Below are 20502 nucleotides of genomic sequence, written 5' to 3' on the forward strand. Positions count from 1 at the left end.
ACATATGACAAATTTGACTTTTCGTACAGTGAAAGATAAACAAGACAGTTGACGCAGGTTGGCTCAAAGATGACCGAACAAGTCACTTTTATGCAAGTGCGAATGCATTCTCAGCAAATTCGCTCGAATAATTGTAGCGCATTTATTGTGGTTAATTGGCAAATGATAAAATGACCATTCATGTTGTATGGAAAGTTACAGTTCATTATCATTTAATTGAAATGGATTGTTTGACAATTTATGTGGACTGAAATGTGAATTCCATGAATTCTCAAACAGACCAAAAACACACACAACCTTGTGTCAAAGATGTTGGATAAATTACGATACGGTGTAATGTTTTAAGAACTATTATAGCGCCAATGCGAGATAAAATCCTTCCATTATAAGTAAGATTTTTTTTTCAGTTCAGAAAACAAGCAATGAAAAGCCTGCGGCCAATAAAACCTGACCAAACACAACAAAATAGATCTCAAGAATGCTCGGTGGGTTTAGATACGACTCAGTGTTTTTGTTAAATCAATTTGTTTTGCCATAGTTGATATTGGGTGGTCATTTTGGCTTTCAATGAAACATTTCACATTTAATATAATGAAAGAAAATTATTCTTCAGCCTTGAACCGTCATGTATTAGTCTTTAGTATGCAATCTCAGCTAAGATATACCTTGATATTTGTTGTGGAAACCGGCTTAGCAACTATCTTTGGTTGTAAGTATCAATTTCAGATTTTCATGGTTGATTTTATAACATAAGATACCAATTTTTTGACATGTAAAACTTGCCGAAAGACACCAAAATCAGTGGCATAGTACATTGAGATATGACTCCTTACACAGTGAAACAGGTATTTGGATTTTTATGATTTTTTTTATGCAAATTAAGAGTTGTACATGTCAGCTATGAAGGTATGATCGCTTGACCCGATATACCTTGCAAAGGAGACCAAAATGACTCCAACAGCCTCTCATTGAGTTGATATATGATATTTTACCTGTTTTTCGATGTCGCTTTGGCCGCCATCTTGGCTTGTTATGAAAATTCAGGATTGTACGGTTCAAGGCGTCGAAAGCAACACACAGAGACAGTCCATGCCCGATATCTAAGCGCCATACACGTCGAAATATAGTTCAGTCGTCCATGGATTAAAAAGTAACTAATTTATCACGAAATATTTATATAGAGTTTTCTTAACGCACCTTAAATGAAAATCGGGGGTTTGAAGTTTCAAAATATCAATATTTAGCCCCTACAATCATATTCCAAATACGACGTCCGATTACTGCGATAGCAGTCCGATTTCTACGCACTCAACACGGGGTCGAAAACTCACTAAATACCACTTCCGTCGTGTTATATAACAAATTGAGGATAAATACAATAAAGTTTCGGAAGGTATGATAAGAGGATTTTGTTGTGCTTGTCATTTATGAAACGGCATTGGGTGAAATTCACCACCCTGTCCGAAAACTTCACACTGTTTGAAGCACTTTGTTTAGGACGCAAACACACAAGCACAACACATGCACAAACACACACACGTACTCAGTACGTCAGAAGTTAAGGCCTCTATGATGGAAACGTCGATTCACTGTTCAAGTTTTCATGTCTGTAAGTTTGTATCAGACCTTGAGCCAAACCGAAATTACTCCTAAAACCACGAAAAATCGATCGAAGGACTTCTCTTGGCGTAAATATCATTGCATGCATTTGCGGCATCGCTAAACTTGGGCCTACAGTAGACCCCAAAACCAACCATACTGTTAAAATGACAGTTTCACAGCATAGACATTCTAACAAAATTACATGCGAATACTTTCAAACAACATCATTCAATATCACAATAAAGTAGATACTATTGACCAACGATGACGGAAAATTCATTTATGAAAAGCTCCGTGAAATGCATTTTGACACTCTCGTAAGACAAAACTATTACACAGTGACAAACTCGACCTTATTGATGAGGAAAAGGCGAGGTAGTCAATCTTTATATACAGATATGCCTGTCCCATCCTTCTAATTACAGATTCACTGACTCGTTCTTGCTTTAATGGTCAATCGATAAAAGTATTTCCATTTCAATATTCCATGTTAATTTGACGGATATAGAATCCTAAATTAGTGTGGGGATCCTTTTGAAAGTACACAGATGTATTCGATGCAATAAACCGGAAAGTTGACGAAATCTTTGGCAAAACAACCATGTGTTGGCCTGAGTGAGTGATACGGCTGAGGCTAAAACCTTCATACTGACTGATGACAGAGTACTGTTACATGGAAACAGACATGCTAAGGAAAGGCAAAGTCAACTTTTTCGAAAAATAAAAACGTTCATTCTCATTATGTCAGTCCATAAATCGATATATTTTTGTTCGTGTTTGACGAAATCCTAGAAGTCTCACGTGTTTGGACGGCCGACTGTGATTATATATTTAACACATGCTTTGATAACAAGTATTTTTATTTTCAATATTACATTCTTATTTCACGGAAATAATAACCCTATATAACACTAAGAAGACGTAACCCGTACGCGTATTTCAAAGTTGATACTTTGCGAGATGCTTTGCAAAGCGGCTAAGAAATGTTGTATTTGTAAGCACGGCCGCGTCCTGAACCAGGTCTATCTACTATGCGTGTGCAAAGACACGGAGAAGAATCTGTGCATGAGAGAGAAATATATTTCACGACAAGCACGTGTGTCTAGGCAAAATGCGATAAATCAGTTCAGTTGAATAAAACACAACTTAATTCTTAGGCGGGAGAAAATTAAATATGAATTCATGATTTATGTAATCCATCAGAGGGGCACAGCCTCGCTTTCACATGCAGGACTAAGGAAGCGTCCTGTTATTATGGCCGGGGTTGGGCCGGCAAATTCTTCCTGCGCATCGGTCAAGATAGGTGAACTCCCTACCTATTTCTTCAAAAAATGATGACCACCCTTTGAAGATGACAAAAATTTCATGACCCTCACATTGCTTAAGTAAAAAAGCCAACACAAACACCCTGGGGGCACGATAGAATTAAAAAAAAAAGCATTCTCAGATATTTTCAAATGACCTTCCTAACAAACTCACAAGATGTTAATGTTCAAATTTCCCCCCTCTGCTTGCTATAATTTTAAAATTACCCCTCAAAAGGATTTGACAGAAATTACAGGTGGATAGCAATATTTTTGCACAAGAATGTGTGTACAAAATTTTGATATTTGGATTTAATTGATAATCAGCTATTGACCAAGGTTGATTCACTATACATGGCAGGCTTTCAGAAAACTTTTTCAATACAAAACCATATCTATGCATTATAGATATTTGATAATTGACATAAATGTACTTAATAAACTTGATAAAATTGTTCCCAAGATTGGTATTATTTCCAAACTGAGGCATTATCTCCCCAAATCCACTCTGTTACTTCTTTACAATGCTCTTATTCTCCCACATATTTCATACTGTTTGGAAATATGGGGCAGTACTTATCGCTCATCTCTTGATTCAGTTTATAAGGCACAAAAGAAACTTGTTCGCATCATTTGTTTTAAGGATTCTTTTACTCATAGTAGGCCACTTTTTCAATCTCTCGGTATTCTTGACATTTACAGCCAGTTTAAATACCAACTCTGTACATTTATTCATGATCTTTTTCACAACAGATTACCCAGACGTTTTGATGAGTATTTTTCTTTCCCACAACACCATTACCAAACAAGATTAATTACAAAAAGGGATGTTCTCATCCCTAGAAGGAATTACACTTTGGGCAAATTTTCCTTTGACTATCACGGTGGCAAAATATGGAATGAGATACCACATGATATTCGTAACATACCTACTAGAAACGGCTTCAAAGCGAAATTAAAAGATTACTTGATAATCAATCAGTGATCCACCAAATTTACCTTGCTACATGTTATTCTTTTTCTCCTTGTTACGTGTTTATTGTTCTTTCTGATAGCTCATTTTTCGCCTCAGTTCTCCACATTAATCTGTTTTAGTCAGTATACACTGTGCATTTTACCGTACGTTAATGTACAAGTTTATTTTGTTTACTTATTGTAAAAGCCCTCTGTATTTTACGTTTGCTTACTTTCTGTACAGTTAAATGGGAAACAGATGATGCAAGCTTCACTTAAGCTTTTCCTGTTTTCAAGCCATAGATCACATTCCAATGATTATATAGCATTACCTTTCTGCAGAAATGTCACTATTACATTTTTTTTAGATATTTTTTAAATATCACACACACTCTTGACATTCTGTACATAATACGTCGTATTTCTATGGCAAATAAACATACTTAAACATACTTAAAAAATATGATTCTGACCAGAGGTATGTTGACGAAAAAACTGACTTATAAAACTTTACCAATAATGTTAAACCACTATATAGGGGAGTCTATGATAAAATTCTGAACATTTTTTTCCAATGAAAAACTTGGTATACTTGTGCATATACAGACATTCAATAATTAACATAAGTGTATTTGATTAGAATATGATTGTTAAAGGTGCATATTATATGTACAAGAAATCTGGTTTTGCAATTTTTCTTAAAAGTTCATCCACTATACATTGGAGTCTATGAGGAAACTATGGATATTTTTTTTCCAATACAAAAATAGGTAAACCTGAGTATTAATAAACTCTAGATTATTAATATTAATGTACTTGATTAGACTAGGGTGGTAGCCAATGGATTTGTTCGCCAGAAATCGGATTTTGAAATATCATCGAAATGTATATTCACTGTATATGTGAGTCTATGAGGAAACTATGAATAATCTGTTTTCAAAACAAAAATAGGTAAATCTGTGTATTTATGTACTCTCGATTTTAATATCAATGTGCTTGATTAGGCAAGGGCCGTTACAAAAAGATATGTGTGCAAAAAATTAGATTTTAGAATTTCACCGAAATGTTGATGAACTAGTATATGTGGTAGTCTATGAGGAAGCTGTAAATATTTTTTCCAATACAAAAGTATCTAAATCTATGTATTTATAGACGTTTGATAATTCATCTTAAAGTACTTAGTTAGACTAGGATGGTTAATGGTTGATATGTGTGCAAGAAAGCGGATTTTTGAATTTCACCGAAATGTTAATTCACTATACATTTGAATATATGAAAAAGTATGAATATTTTTGTTTAAATACAAAACTAAATTAATTTGTGCTTTTATAGGTGTTTAATAATTGGTACAAATGTACTTGATTGAAATAGGGTATTTGAAAGTTCAGAAATGGACAACAAGTATGATATTGGAATTTCAACTAAAATTATTATTTCACCTTTTAATGGTACCAGTAGTCTACAAGTAACTGTTAAATAATTTCCCTGACAAAACTTGCTGTATCTCTAATATGTAAGTGATAAGAATTGTTCATTGCCCTCAGTGAGCTCGATTTACAGAAAATTACAGAAATTACAGAAAATTAAGCTTTTGTTCAGATGTAGTTAAATGACACCAGAGAATTAAATCATGCTCCGAATCATTTTTATCTGCCAGAACATTTCTGAAGACTGAAACTGCTTTTCGACGGGATGGATACTTATGAAAATTAAGTGATCCCTCAGGGCCGTTTGAAAAAAATACACCCCCTTCCCTGTTTTCAAATTTAAGTGACCCCCCTGGATTTTGCCGGCCCATCCCAGGCCGTAATAACTGAACGTTCCCTTAGAATACTTACAAAACCAGATACGAACTGAATATGCTCACGTGTTTTACAACTGGTTCAATAATAGTAGTACGCTTCACACAGAACAATAAGATATATGTTATCACTATATGTAGCAGGTATTTTCAAACTTCGTACAGTACTCTCAGAGTTGAATCACTAATTACAAAACTTTATTTAATATGCAAATGAGCTGTTAATTAATTTGACATTGCTCAATGCTTCATGGAAAATTAAATATCCATCAGATCAACATTTGTAGCACGTTTTATTTAATTTAATGCTGTATTTTTGGAGTAATGTCACTAATTACAAAGTTCATTTAATATGCAAATAAACCCTAAACTTTCTTTACACTGTTCAATGATTCATAGCACAATTAAATATTTATCAAATCAATATCTGTAGCACTTTTCACAAAATTTAGTGCCGTAATTAAAGAGTTATATACCTAATTACAAAGTTCATTAAATATGTAAATGAACCCTTAATTAACTTTATACTACTAAATGCTTTACAACACAGTAAGATATCTGTCGGATCAGTATATGCAGCAGTTTTCATGACGTTTTATGCTAGTATTTCGAAGTTATATGACTAATTATAAAACTTCATGAAATATGCAAATGAGCTAATTATTAACTTGACACTGCTTTATGCTTCTCAATACAATCGGATATTAATGAGATCAATATCTGTAGCAAGTTTCATCAAATTTTATGCTGTAATTTTGGAGTAAAATAACTAATTACAAAGTTCATCAAATATGCAAATGAACACTTAATAATTCAATTCACACTACTAAATGCTTTACACTACAGTTAGATATCAGTCAGATCAGTATCTGAAGCAGATTTCATCACATTTGGTGAAGTTATATCGGAGTTATATGACTAATTACAAAACTTCATAAATTATGCAAATGAGCTATATTTTAACTTGACACTGCCATATGCTGTGTAGCCCGTGTGTTTACACACGTGAGCTAAAAATGACGGCTGGCATGCATCCAATTTACGGTTTCTGTATTGAAGTTTAGCTACACCAAGGAGGTCTGATCATACCTTGATTGCTATATCAAGCCTGAGAAAAGTGAATAACCAGATATTAACTGAATATGCTCACATGTTTTACAACAGATTCATTGTTAGTAGTACGCTTCACAGAACAATGAGATATATGTTATCACTATATGTAGCAGGTTTTTTTTTTCAACTTCGCACAGTACTTTCAGAATTTAATCACTAATTACAAAACTTTATTTAATATGCAATTAGCTGTTAATTAACTTGGCACTGCTCAATGCTTTATAGGACAATTAGATATCTATCAGATCAACATTTGTAGCATGTTTTATTTAATTTATGCTGTAAGTTTAGAATAATGACACTAATTAAACAGTTCATTAAATATGCAAATAAACCCTAAATTAACTTGACACTGTTCAATGATTCATAGCCCAATTAAATATTTTTCAAATCAATATCTGTAGCACGTTTCACAAAATTTTGGTGCTGAAATTTCAGAGTAATATATCTAATTACAAAGTTTGTTAAATATGCAAATGAACCCTTCATTAATTTTACACTACTAAATGCTTTACAACATAGTCGTAACAGTATGTGAAGCAGTTTTCATCACATGTGATGCAGTTATTTCGGAGTTGTATGACTAATTATAAGACTTCATGAAATATTCAAATGGGCTAATTATTAACTTGACACTGCTAAATGCTTCTTAGTACAATTGGATATTTATCAGATCAACATCTGTAGCAAGTTTCATGAAATTTAATGCTGTCATTTTGGAGCAATATCACTAATTACAAAGTTTATTAAGTATGAAAATGATACCTAAATTAACTTCACACAACTAAATGCTCTACACCACAATTAGATATCTGTCGGATCAGTATCTGCAGCAGATTTCATCTCATCTGGTTCAGTAATTTTGGAGTTATATCACTAATTACAAAACTTCATTAATATGCAAATGACCTATTTGTTAACTTGATACTGCCAAATGCTTCTCAGTACAATTAGATATTTATCAAAACAATATCTGTACCCAATTTCACTGACTAAAGTGCCGTAATTTCAGAGTTATACACCTAATTGAGTTCATCAAATATGCAAATGAACCCTTAATTAACTTAACACTACTAAATGCTTTACACTACAGTTAGATATTAGTCTGATCAGTATCTGCAAGAGATTTCATCACATTTGGTGAAGTTATATCGGAGTTATATGACTAATTACAAACCTACATAACATATGCAAATGAGCTATTTATTAACTTGACACTGCCTAATGCTTCTAAGTATTATTAGATATATATCAGATCAATATTTGTTGCAAGTAATCAAGTTTGGTGCAGGAATTTCAGAGTTATCTCACTAATAACAATAATTCATTAAATATGCAAATGAGAAGATAATTGACATGACACTCACAGTATCATCATAATGTTCTTAGATTGTCATCTGTGAAAAGTTTCATGAAATTTGGTGCAGTATTTCTTGATATATGTCTACACTGTAATTACCGTTTCCATAGGGAAACCATTGTAAGGAAAAAACGATATTGCATAACCTCATTTATATGCAAGCAACACTAACCAAAATCTAATCAGTTCTTGCAAGTAGCATATGGTACCTGTGTATAAATTCTGACTTGAATCCGTTCAGGCGTTTTTGAGTTATCGTGTAAACAGACAGACACACACACACACACACACTAACACACACACAAACACACGGACAGACAGACAGACATCGCTATGACATTAGCCCATGAGTTACACACGTGAGCTACAAATTGTACATTTTACCAGGACGACAAAGTTTAAAATAACATATAAACATATTGTACAATTACTGTACATGAAACAATCACTGCCTTGCATAACACAGATTGATATGCATATCAGCAGCACACTAAATGTCGATAGTTTACTGACGACTGTAACTAAGGAACAATAAGTATGATACAACAAAAAAGTCACAGTCATTACTCCCATGTCAGAACACAATCGATGGTTATCATGGCATAAAACACCAACTTCCGATCTATTATGAACCTTGTGAATTGGAGCTTGTATTGAAAACTAAAATGCAATATATCTAAAACAAACTTTTGAAAATTTTCTCGACAAATTTCGCAGATCAAATCACTCACTACAATCGTTCTTAAGCGTTTTCTAGTTTCTTTCGGCAACTCTCCGTTCACGAGAGCAGTGCATTCTTCTTCCAGCTAATTTCATATTACAACATGGCACTCATCTTAAATTAGCTCCATTTATATGAAACAAGCTCCATTCCTAAAATGACAGATTGTGTTTCGTTTTCAGCAGTTTGACAATCAGTGATCACTTTTATGTTATATATGTTCATTTATGTCTCAAGGCTTCGGCAGAATAAGTCTACACATGCATGTGAATGTTCAATTTTGCAATGCTTCAAGCCATATAGCCAAACGGTTCACTAAGGTTTCTTCGGTGCTAAGAAATTCATGGCAAAAGTTAGTCGGGGCTAGGAATTCATGGCAAATCTAGGCATAATACATGGTAGATTCAAGCCAAGGAAATACATCCAAATACAGGAATGAATCTAGATGAATTAAATCCTACAAATTCATGGTAAAGACATGATTGATACAGATTGTATTTATAATCTGTATTAACCTTTATTTACCTGTATTTACAATGTATTTGTAAGAGTGCATACACAGGTCAATACAGGCAAAAATGCAGGGCATGTATTTGTATTTTCTGTATTACTCTGTCTTGCCCTTTATTTACATGTATTTACCCTAAATACAGGCTAAAATATGTGCCTGTATTGTCCTGTATTATATGGGTTTCACCCAGTGTTAGTTGTGATGTAGTTTATGCTAATAGCAAGTACGATCTGCATTAAGAATACGTACAAATACTTTGGTATATTAATAATGAACATTTAGTATGCTAAGGTCTGAGTTGTGCGTATTCCTGCTATACATAGACATACAGATACGTATGTTTGTACGTTGAGATGTTCCATGCGTACATGTACACAACGTATTTTTGTTGCACATTTCAATTCTGCAGCTACACAGATTACTGTATACTTACACATTCTACTGATATACGAGTCCATGAACGTAAATATGATGAGTGTATATCAAGCTGTTTGCCCACTGTGCAATGCCTTTGCAATCTCCGGCTAAATGAGAGCTTAAGTTTACCGGGTACAGAAAAACAACTTTTCATGGTTTGATTGTTGAATATTTTGACCTAAACACTGATCATGCAAAACTTGTACCAAAAACAAAGTTGTTCAATGTCAATTTCAAACAGTTTTACCTTGTGAAAAATACATTGAATCACCTCTCAGATTGTACAAAGGTGAACTATTACGCCAATTTCTCTCGAAATGTTCCTATGTGAGGGGAGGTGACACCTTTTTCCTGCATCCATGTTTTATTTAGTGCATAAAACTGATACACCTCTTTATTAGATCATGGCTCACAATTTTTCGAACTTTTTAAATGAAGAAGGGGGCCACCCCTTTATCGCTCACTTCTCTCGGCCTCTAATGCGTTCTCCATTTTAGTTTCAAAGTCCCCCCTGTTAGTTGAAATCCCTAACAATAAGTCGGAGTGTGCATATGTTAATGTTATCAACGTTTGGCTAGACACCGCCGTATGAAAATACGGGAGGGGGGTATCCCCATGGTTTGAAGCATATTATAAGTGAATTATTTCATAACATTATTTAAGTATATAATTATATTGGTATATCCTAATGATAGATAAGCATAATAGTAATGTGTTGAATAGTTATATTATATAATTTCCGCACTGAAGCGTTGCACAGGCGAACTGCAGTATTGCATTGGCAAACTGCAGTATTGTTGCATGGACGATCCCCTGTATTTACACATGCGAATTTTGACAGGCATTCTATTCCTTACACCAATACTCATTGCGATTTATAAAAATGGTTCAGAGAGCAAAACAACAGAAAGACTTTCTTCGACGACGATATTTCATCAAATGAAAATTGAGAATTTTATCGATTGGAATCGAACCTACGGCGTAGGGCGGGGCAAAAAGTCAGCTGTTAGCAGAAGCATTAACCCTGCAACGGTATGCATATTACATGTTTGTCCTTCTGTGAGGGGTATGTCATGGTAGCTGTCGGTCTCAGCAGTATTTAAACGATCACCAATTTTCCTTGTATCAATTGCATTTAACCCCAATCCCTTTGAAATTAAATGCACATATTTATTTTTTTATATACATCCTTTGCCTCCTGCTGACTGCCTTTCTGCTTGATCTTTTTGTACCAAGACATTTACTGATCGAATTCACGAAACTACTTTTCCCAGCTCCTGTCATCCCAAACAATCCAATCCTTACTTGCATTGCCTCCATTTCACCTGGTTTTGCGGCATCAAACGGGTCATCATTTTTGAATTCGTCTCTCAAAAAATCACCCGCACGGTAACTTCCCAGTACTGTTTTCAATTCCTCAACCTCCCTGTCGACCATTTTCAAACAGTTTTTCTGCGCTCCTGAGGGTGAAATTTACTCAATTCGAACAGTTATGTGTTACGTCTACACGTCTGATTTCATTTTAACTAGTACGATTAGCATACATTTGAATATGAATTATTTATAAAGAACTAGCCTCACGTCACCTGTGTTGATTGGTCAGGACTTAAACAAAAGGTTATAAAGTACTGGCGTCACCATCGACACATCGCAGACGTCTGTAGCAGTGTTGGCTAGCATAAGCCGAGTTTAAAGAGCGAAGATATAAGGTAGGCTAATCATTTTGTGAAGGAACGTATTAATTGGTGTCTAGAACACGAAACCATCGGGGTATTTTTTATCTTCTAGTGGCGTGACACTTGCTGCCTGCTCACAAACATAGAATAATGTTTAGGCGCAATTTTAGTCAGAATTTTGACTGCATTTCCCCCCGGAAAAGACGTTTTTTTTGGCTAGTGATAAAACCAGCTTCACCTCTTCAAAAACGCCGAGATTACGATACACCGTTTTTATAAGTAACATATAGTACACATTTTTAAAGGAATTTAGCTTTCTCCAATAACCATCAGTTTGCTGTTCCTCGTTGCTACCTTACACCTTACTATTAATGGCAAAAAGAGTTATCATGCAGCGTTAACGTAGTTATTGTGATCGTTTCTAATAATTATAACACCGTCAATATATAAGTAACTGGGCCTTCGACATCCTGAAACAACTTTGACATGACAAGAATAGTACAGGGTAGGTAACAGGAAAACGTACCACCTCTCGTTAATCAATATCGTTAAACGAAGGCAATGCGACATGTCGCATGTACATGTGCATGTTAATACTAAAATATAACGATACTGTAGTGCAGCGCCATCAAATGTCTGCCACTTAGTCCTGTCCCCTGCCGAATGTTCACCGCTGGCCGTGCTGCTCACGAAAATACGTCAGGTATCGACTATTCTCAGCATGGCTATCATTGGTCTTCAATAGAATGAGCGCAGTGTTTGCATTGAACTTAATCAAACTTGAAGCTTTCTACCAATTTTCAATTTCTTTTCCCATTGAGCAATTTTACCTCTATAGTTTTCTAAATCAACCATTATATGTTGACATTCGATTGAAAACGAAATTACCCGTTTTGAGTCAATGCCGTATATGCAAAAGTTGGTGTGGTCTGTAACGTCTGAGAACACAATATAACAGATGATAATCTTCTCCTTACCACTGATTGCAAATATAGACGTACTGAGTCGGAGACCTAAAAGTGACGACGTTGAAATAACTTCAACGTTCAATGAATGTTTCGTCGTCAAAGTTTGCAACTTTTCATATATGCTTATCACATAATCTTATCAGGTTACTCTGCTAGTTAATATGTAGTCAAAATTCTGACTAAAATGGCGCCTATAGGTGACTCTACTTTTTGTGAGCAGCGCATCAAGTGCCAGAAATTAGGCAGGGGACCAGACATTCAGCCACTAGCCTGTAACAGTGAACATAAGACAGTCTTTGTTTTATCCGCAACGTTATGCAATCCAAGACGTTATTAACAGAGAGCACTCATACAGGAGATATGATATTCTGTACTAAAATTTACGGTTTACACAAAATTGATACTTCTTGAAAGTTTTATGGAAGAACATTTGGTTTTGCACTTATGTACCATCGTCGACAATTAATTATAATTCTAATCAAAGCCGACTGTACTGAAGAAGCTGTCTAAAATGCCGTTAAAGGAAGAAAACAACTTTTATTCTCTTTATCTCGGACTTTCCTTATTATAGATTACTAATATGCTGGCACGGTCATGTAAGGGTAGCGTTGTTACCGACAGTCTTTCTCTTCTTGCCTACCTGCCATAATTGTCGTACGCTGCCCATAAACATAGCCGGATTTGTTATCCAAACTTGTTTTTATAAATTTGTCAACATCACGTGCAAGTCGTTAAAAGTGCTTACTTGCCTGCTACATATGCGTTTGCTCCAAAATAGAAGTTAAACTTTTGAAGGAAGAATTCGACCAAAATAGATGAACATAATGACTTCCCTGCAATATATTGGCCTGGAAAAGCACACTACAGTATAAAACGTTTCAGAGCGTGTTATGGCAAACGTACTGTTTCGCCTCTTCTGACTATGTGTGATATATATTAGTTTAATTTTAGACATAAATGTTAGGAATTTGGGGCCAGATGCGCAAGATACTACATTCAGCCTCTTTGAAAGAAATAGATCGATCTCTGGAAAAAAACACTTTGTTGTCCGCCTAGCAATCTTGTGTGAATATATTTCACTTTGTAAATAATATGTGTTCATGCTTAATAAAATCAAAACAATAAAATCATTGAAAAGGTTTTAATTATTTTGTTAATGTCATTGGTCTGAGGATACTTCTCGAATCGCCCATTTCTATGTTGTAATAGCTAGAGTACTGGTGCCATATCGGACATGAGGCAATGACTAGTGTCTGACGCAGTAAAAATGACAATCATATGGAGAAGACAAAACTAACTGGCCATTTTGGGTAATATCATATACTCTTGCCAAGAATTTTACAAAACACGGGAAAAATATTAAATTTTGAGGCTTTGCTTTTGTTTAGCTATGATAATAGTTACAAGATCATGTGAACAGTTGTCCACGGTGACATCGCTCTCATACAGCGTCGTCCGCACGTGTTAGTATGAAGACCGTGTGAACGGTCGAATGTTTGCCTGAGCTTGTCTTAAAAACCACAAAACTTTAATAACACGAAAACATTACAAGATTCAACATTATATTCTCATATTACCCAACATTAAATACAATAATTCCTCAAAGCCGTTCATTTTTTCCTATCAAAATTTCAAATGCAGTTCGAGAACACTCCAAATTGATAGTGTTTAGAGTGCTAATTTTAGAGTAAACCGTATAATATATATATATATATATATATATATATATATATATATATATATATATATATATATATATATATATATATATATATATATATATATATATATATATATATATATATACAATGTGCCCTCCCGGTTATCACCATAATGGCTTTATGGCAACCTCTGAACTTGGGCACAGAGAGTACGGTTATATATATATATATATATATATATATATATATATATATATATATATATATATATATATATATATATATATTATATATATATATGTGTGTGTGTGTGTGTGTGTGTGTGTGTGTCATTTTTTTTGAAAAATTTCTAACAAGCTGAATTTTATTTCATATCATTTCTTGTGAATTTTCAGAGCAAAAGTAACATGGAAATTAAATATGTGAAATGTTTGTACATTGTGATGATAGTGTGAATATGGCTTAAAGTTTTTTCACTCAATGCTTTCAGTGCATTTTTATAAGAATACTATTTAAATACTTTTACTTGCACTCACAGGCCATTGGGTTATGTTATTATTACATATGTTCTAACTTTTATTTGCATCATTCATTCATCGAAAGAATCGACGATTAGTCGTGCGTACTACTTGTCTGTCAAAGTTTCAGCTCGACCGTGCGGAGTTATATTACATTGACATCACTGTAATGAGGCATCAAATCAGCTTTCACTTTCCATTGGTTTACGCCACCACACCCTGTATTTTAATTGGCTTAATATTGTTTACTTTGCTTGTCAAGGATGACGTCAAGAGCACGTCGGATAACTCGAACTGTGCTTGCGATCAATCACATATTCGTAGCAACATGCCACAGATAGTCAGAGAACTTTGAAAATGAAACACTTTAAATTTTTTCACATTTTGAGCTTTAAATTTTTCTAAATGATCGACACAAATAACAGTTCCATCATTTTCATGGGAATTTTAAGAGTAAGATACCGCAAACTTAACTTGTAGAACGATCAATTTTTAGTGTTCACCGAGGCACACAAGCTCTCACTATTATTAATAGCTTGTAGGATACATAAGCACAGAGTAAACTGCACACAATATATGATTTTCTAAATATTCTTAAGGATTTATATAGGGAATGTCCGGAAAGAAAACTAAGGATTTAGATAGGGAATGTCCGGTGAGAAAACAACTGCAAAAACGTCTCTGAAAATGTAAGCTATTTAATTGGCTCCGCTGCGGTCACAGTCACGTGTAGTTCGATATGATAACCACCGTGGCTACCGCGTACCCTGTATCGAACCACACGTAACTGTGGCTGCGCCGACGCTGCCCGCTGTCAATGTTTTTGCTCTCCTGGATTGTAATAATCACCCTCAGACTACGATAGGTACAAAGAAGTTTCTTTGTAGTAGTTTGTTTTATCGGCAATGTCATCCATGTTACGATAACTGGCATCGAACCAAAGTGAAATGTAATCTTGTAGACGATATTTTTTTTATGTTCACAAACAAAAATAGTCCGGGTCAGAATTAGTAAATATTCATTAACGTAAATAAATTGCGCAATGTTTGTAGTATTGCACTGCAATGCAAATGCCGTAGTACGCGCGCGATTCGATGCAAGTAAACTGTGGTACATCTGTCACTGCATGAAAACCCAATAATTCAGATAAATTCATATTAATGAGTTGCCTGTATTATAGTATAATACACGTGAATTCACATGAATCCACATGAATACAGGCTTGCTGAATACAAAAAATGGATTCTTGACTGTATTCATCTGTATATGCACTCTTCAGCTAAAATACAGGCAATAATCCATGTTAATACAGTAAGAATTATTGGGTTTTCATGCAGTGTGTAATGAGGGGCAATGGTGCCTAGAGGTTAAAATTTTACTGTTGAAAAGCAAAATTAAGCTTCCATAAAAATCAAATAAGCCTAGCTATCTTGTATATATTTTTAGACAATTTCAGATTGAGACAATGGCGGCTTCATCACCTACGAAACTTTTATTTATCAATTGTGATCGTCTAGTCGATCTTCATCAGCTACGCAAGAAATTGCTCGCGTTTGATACAGTTTCTGCCATAGAAAGTCGTATTGATTACTTCAATTTACGTGAAATGGAAGAGAAGACGGACGAGATCTTAAAAACAAAAGACGACAACAAACCGGACGTAGCAATTTTTGTGGTGCATGCTGGAGAGTCAAGACTTTCAATAAATGAACCACATGCTGGCATTGGTTATGCAAGAATATACAAAGCTCTGCAAGAAGTCACAGGTAATCGACCAGTAGTAATATTCATTAACTTGCAAATCTTTGTAAAAATACATTCCTTATAACCAATTTTATAAATGAGTATAAGTACAGCTGTATAATGTGATTGTTGGCGTGTATTGCAATGCTCAACTACTGATACACACTGACACATACACTGACACACTCACCTACAAACACGCACGCACGCACACACGTGTATATAAATACACAGACACACAGACACACAGACACACTGACACAGACACAGACACAGACACAGACACACAGACACACAGACACACACACACACACATATACATATATATATATATATATATATATATATATATATATATATATGTGTGTGTGTCTGTGTGTGTGTCTGTGTGTGTGTCTGTGTGTCTGTGTGACTGTGTCTGTGTCTGTCTGTGTCTGTGTCTGTGTGTGTCTGGCTGAATGTAAGACAAAAGAGTAGTTTAGAGTAGGTATCGGTTGGGTTTATTTTTTTCCAGTTTCTTAACATAATTTGTTTGCTTACCTCTAAAACCAAAATAAATTTGGAGAGAATATTTAACAAATGAGAATTCGGGCAAAATTTGAGAGGAATTTTTAAAGATCAATACGTGAGTCCTGTCATAGACAATATTATTAGCTACTATAGACTATAGTCTATAGAAGCTATTGGGATGGGTATCCGTCCGTCGTCCGTCGTCAGTCTGTATGTATGTATGTATGTATGTATGTATGTATGTATGTATGTATGTATGTATGTATGTATGTATGTATGTATGTATGTATGTATGTATGTATGTATGTATGTATGTATGTCCGTTTGTGAGGCGTCCGTCCACTCAAATATCTTGAGAACCGCAGTACTTACTGATTTGATATTTGTGTAGATGAAAAATATGATTTTGAGAAACAATTTTTTTAATTTTTGGATATTGTTGAAAATAGGCAAATTAACGCCAAAAAAGGTGTTTTTGGTAAAAAATCTTCTTCTTCATAACCGCTGGTCAGACAGCTTTGTTATTTGGTATACAGGTCCCTAGGGATAACCCAACTTCGATTTGTTCAAATTGTGATGAAATATGCTAATGTGTATTTTTAAGGAATTTTTTTGTCATTTTTGGTCAAAATTTGACTTACATTGTATGTAATTCTTGTACTGTATAAACCCTATCAATTCACCCAGAAAAAAATAATCAATATGATTTTAAATAATTGAATTAATTGGGAAATCATCAAAGCCAAAATAATTTTAGTGTGGAATTATCAGAAAGTTCAACTTTTTTTGACAGTTCATAGTGAAATGCTTACCATCTTGGAGGATTAAAACATGTAAAGGCAACTTTCCTGAATCCCAACTTTGATATATTCTGAACCACCATTTATGTTATCTAAAAGAAATTGCTCATAATAGTTTGTCATGATAGGGTGGTCAAATAAATAGAGGTAGAGAAAGTTCTAATTTCCATTTATGGTTGACTTGGTAAGGATAAAATAAGATTACTTTTGAGGAAAAAATAGAGTGGTCAATTAAAAGAGTGGTCAAAGTGATAGGGTTTTTATGGTAAAACTGGGCTGTAAGATTCCTCATGTGCTATTTATAGCAATTATGCAATCTGTGTAAACAGTGCAATGAAAGTGTAACATGATTCCTTATAATGCTTTTGATGACCTTGAACTTCTTAAGTTTCAAACATTTGTCTCTTCAACGTGCTTTCTCTGAGTACGCACAGTCTCAACTTATTCAACAGAACTTACTTACAATGTTAATTTGAAAGTTAAAATGTGCTTGGTTAATAGGATGAAAAATACTGATATTAAAAGATAACCAGCTCAAGATTCTTTATAACCTGACAGATATGCTGTTTTTTTATGACGTAAATCTTGATTTAAGCAAGTCTTGTTTACTTTAATTAGAATGTAATTAACTCTCGTTAATTTGCTATTATAGACTAATATAGTCTGATGAAATATGCAAATCTGTATTTTTACGGAATTTTTTTCCATTTTTGGTCAGGCCATCCTGAAATGAGCTATCAAAGATATCCACCTTCTTCATCAATACATGTGTCACAAAAGGTTATTCTCTACATAACACAGCAGAGCTCTGTCAACTGTTGAGTCGCTTGTTTTTTCAAAACCACAGGTCAGACAGCTTTAATATTTGGTTTACATGTCCCTAGGATGACCTTTATAGTGAGATAATTTCATACAGTCAGGAAATACTTAATTTTGTATCCATGTCTATAGTAGCTTCAGGGACTTTGGCCCTATGTTTATATAGGGCTCAGCGCTTGGTGTCGCGCAAGACATTGTGATTAAAAATGTTATTTGTATCGATTTATGATTAGTTATCATAAAGGATAAAATAGAATTAATTGTTACTTTCTATATACGTTTGTACAAGTATGACCGGTTTACCATCTGATTACAGTTCACGTACACGATGTCAGACCCTGTAGGTATAAATTTTCTGTTATTTAAAAAAAAGTTTGACATAAATTGGCAATTTTTACCATGATTACTACCTATTTTGTTTAGCAAGAGACGTATTGTGCCATCATTAACTTTGCAATAGTAACTTTACCGCCCAACTTCCGATATTGTAAACTGAAAACCAGCGTAACTTCTAAAAACGGACAAATTTTGCACATAGTTATTGAAACAGAGGGCGCCTTTCTTAGATGACACAGAGGGCACCTTTCTTAGATTTATTCCCAATATTCTTTGCGAATGTTCTCGTTCGTATGCACGACATCAGTTTTCTCACTTTTCTATTTTTAGGCCTGAAAGTAACGAACACAATTGGAACTATTTTGTGATTATAAGATGAGCAGTAAAAGTCACAGAATATGCTCTCTAGGAGAGGGTTTACTCAAAGCAATTAGTAATTATTAACTTTTCTAGTGAAAATATCAAAACTGTGATTATCGAATGAAATGTTAAAGTAGTATAAAAAAATTGCAGTAGTTAAAGCCATCTGCTTTTCTAAAATTGTAAATTTATCCTTTTTGACAATTTTTTAAGAATAATTCATCTCATTGATACACATTCTTGAAAATGTCAAGATTAAAGGTCAAAACTTGATGATTGCTGTATTGTTTAGAGGACCTGGATGCATTTGAAGGTTTCGGGATCATATCTGATTGGTTCTTTACTATTTCAAAGTGCCTCTCTAGGCCAGTCCTTAAAAATGTTTAGGGGTCATATCTAAGTGGTCCCTTAAAAAGATTAAGGGACACATCAGGGTGGTCCCCAAAAGTTTCAAGGATTCATCTGGGTGGTCCCTGAAAGTTTCAAGGTCACATTAGGATAGTCCTTGAAAAATTCAGGGGCACCTCAGGTTGGTCCCTGAAAGTGTCAAGGACTTACCCGGGTGGTCCCTGGAAGTTTCAAGGTCACATCAGAGTGGTCTCTAAAAGATCCAGGGACACATCAGGGTGGTCCTTGAATGTTTCAAAGACTCGTCTTGCAATGGCGGTTTTTGAAAGATTCAAGGTCACATTAGGATAGTCCTTGAAAGATTTGGGGGACACCTCAGGTTGGTCTCTGAAAGTTTCAAGGACTCATAGTCTTAGTCATGTTCACGCTACAATCACAGTCGCTGACATCATTGTCGAGATCAGGAACAGCACTGTCAGTGTCACTCCACAAAGGACCGTGGTAACAGACATCAAATTCGTTGGAGATATCCAGTATTCCGTTGCTTTCCATGTAGTCCTGTCATTAAATAATTGGGGTAATGGACGTCCTACATTCAGAATCGGCAACCTTTCCCGCTCGGAATTAGTGCAGTAGTCAAAATCCATTCGAACATCACGCTGTTTACACACTCGACTTGAAACAATGCAGAGCCTCACAACAATGTGACCCGTGACCTTTACTATGTAAATTAGCAAGGACCATATTAGTTGGTGTACGATTCAGTGTGTCGCTTAATGAGAAAAGTATCATTGACTATATCTCCAAATTAATCATGAAGACTGTAACATACAACCATAGTATTTTAAATGGTGGGGAAACTTTACAGCATAAAAGAGCAACATGTACCTTACCCGGGACCTTACACAATCGCACAATCCTAGATGCCCCTGTAGGTTAAAATGGAATGTGCCATTATGAACTGATTGTTTGCGAATAAT

The sequence above is a fragment of the Ptychodera flava genome, unplaced genomic scaffold, assembly GCF_041260155.1.
Source record: "Ptychodera flava strain L36383 unplaced genomic scaffold, AS_Pfla_20210202 Scaffold_56__1_contigs__length_877210_pilon, whole genome shotgun sequence".
Taxonomy (NCBI): Eukaryota; Metazoa; Hemichordata; class Enteropneusta; family Ptychoderidae; genus Ptychodera; species Ptychodera flava.